The following is a 2,704-nucleotide window of genomic DNA, read 5'->3' on the forward strand; positions in this document are numbered from 1 at the left end:
TTCACAACTATGTAATATACTAAAAACCACTAAATTGTACACTTTGAATGGGTGAATTGTATGGGATGTGAATTACATCTCAATAAAGGTGTTATATTAAAAAAGAAAAAGAAAAAAATTGTAGCCACTCTGGGAGAGTCATTAACCAAACATAAGTCCATTAGTTGAGGCCTGTGGAAAAAGGGGTGGGGGTTGGTTTCCTCTGCCTTGGGCTTCCTGAAAACTTTTCTCCTATGGAAAAATGAGAATAAAGTTTATCAAATTTTACATCAGTCAAGTCACTTTATATTACGTGTCATTTTAGCTGCCAAAGGCACGGGTCAGCACAACATAAGATTAGCGATCCGTAAGCCTTATTTCTAATATGCCTCTCATTGATCTTCTGCTTATGTTATATGATAGCCACGGTGAAGATAAGGGTGGAGTCACACACCTTTAAAATGTATGAAAGTATGTACAATGTACAATAATCTACATTAAGCTTTCAGAGGATGTTCAGCACCCTGAGGTTGTCAGTGAACCTTCTAGCATACAATGAAGGCCTGAGCCTTAAATAACAAAATGTAATGCTGGAAGATGCCATTGTATTAAGAAATTTGGTCCTCACAGAGGAGATCCCCTCCAAAATACAAAGCAATAGACTATAGATATGAAATTGCTACCATCCAAGAATTCTGGAACAAAATAGGAGTTATTTCTAACCGCAGGAAAACTTTTCGAGTTCCTGTAAATTTATTTTGAACTGACATAGGACATGGGTCTTGAATGACTTCTTCAATCACTGGCATGAGGCAGGACTTTTCTGGGGAGCTGGAGGTTGTCTTTGCCAAGATCTCAGTGGGATATGGCTCTGTATTTGAGGTTGAAGTTAGATTCCCTTTGAACTGCCCTAGGATTTTTCTTTTTAATTTATGCTGCTTTTTAAAGAGGAAAAATGTAAATTGCTTTTCCTTATGCCTTCAAATATTTATACAAATAAACTGAAAGGAAATATACCATAATTTAAATAGATGATATCTATAGCTTACAATAACTTGTTTTCAAAATTTTCCGCAATGAAGTTTTATTACATCTGGGTTACAGAAAACAAAATATATGCCATTGAATTTCTCTAGGAAAGTCAATTTCTTATTCACTTCTTATTTCAAGATAGCATCTGGAATTCTAGTTGATCTAATGCCCTCAGTTGTCTTTAGTTATTACATGATACAGCATGGACTTTGCAGTCAAACAAACTAAAGTTTGAATCTACTTGGGCTGAAAAGAAGAGAACTAACATAAGATGCTGGCTCTTGACGCTGAAAGCAACTCTGGAGATGAAACAAAAACCAGGCAGGAGTTGATTGCTCTCAGACCTTAAAAATGGTGAGAACTTCATGGAGAGACACTATGGAAGAGAAAAGAAACAGCGGGCAGGAGCAGAAGAGGAACAAGTACCTGAGGGGAGGAAAATTACTGGAAATTCTGCCTCTGAGGGGTGCGAAACAGCAGCTCTGACGGCTGAGGCGAGGAGAGCAGGATAAGGTCAGTCTTGCCTCCTTTTCCACTGGAGCAGGTGCTTACAACAGAGACAGGTCCAGTTTTCCCAGGCAAACATGAAAGGGGAGGTTCCTTAGGGATAGGACAAATGGAGAGAGGATGGGCCTAGGCCGTAACATTGTAGGTTTCCCACCCACACAGTGAAACTTTCTGTATGATAACACAATGGCGGATACATGTAATATACATTTGTTCAAACCCATAGAATGTACACCACCAGCAGCAAACCCTCCTGTAAACTATGCATTGTGGGTGATAATGATGCATCAATGTGGTTTCATAGATTGCAGTAAATGTGCCATTGTGTGCAGGAAGTCCACAGTGGGAGAGACTGTGCACATGTGTGTGTGTGGGGGGTATGCAGGAACTCGAATTTCTGCTCAGTTTTTGCTGCGAACCTAAAACTTCTCTAAAAAATTAAGCTTATTAATTTTTAAAAAGAGAATTTATTCCAATAATTTGAATGTAGTTTAATATTATAAAATCTATCAATTAAATTCACCTCCCAGGCAGAAAAATGAGTGGATGGAAAAAAATCATATTGTGATCTCAGTAATTATAGAAATCAACAGTTGTTAAAGTTCAATGCTTATTTATGACAAAATTCTTTTAAAAAGACTGGAAGAATATTTTCCTAACTTCATTAAACCTATTTATTTTTTAAAAGATATATTAAACACCAATTTTAATTAATAAATATTTATACATATTCTTTTTAGGTCAGGAACAAGACAAGGACGGCTGCTGTCATTGCTGTTCTTATCATGGACTCTGAAGGTCCTGGACAAAACAATAAGACATGAAAAAGAAATAAGAAGCTTAAGGACTGAGAGGCAAGAGACACAAGTATTTTATTTTCAGATAATATAATTGTCTATATAGAAACCCCAGCAGACTAACAAACTTATTGGATATCATAAGAAAGTAAATAAAGTTGCCAAACAAAATCAACTTATAAAAATCTATAGCCCCTTTTTACACTAACTATAGAAAATTTAACAGAAAATAAGGCCTGCTTCACAGAAAAAACAGCAGCTATAAAATACCAAGGAATTAATTTATTTAAAAAGCACAGGAGAACTTTTTAAAAATGGAAAGAAAACAAAACAAAACAAAACACAAAGCACTGTTAAAAGATCCCAGGCAAGACCTGAATAAATAGAGA

Source organism: Galeopterus variegatus, unplaced genomic scaffold (assembly GCF_000696425.1).
Source record: "Galeopterus variegatus unplaced genomic scaffold, G_variegatus-3.0.2 Scaffold2791, whole genome shotgun sequence".
Taxonomy (NCBI): Eukaryota; Metazoa; Chordata; class Mammalia; order Dermoptera; family Cynocephalidae; genus Galeopterus; species Galeopterus variegatus.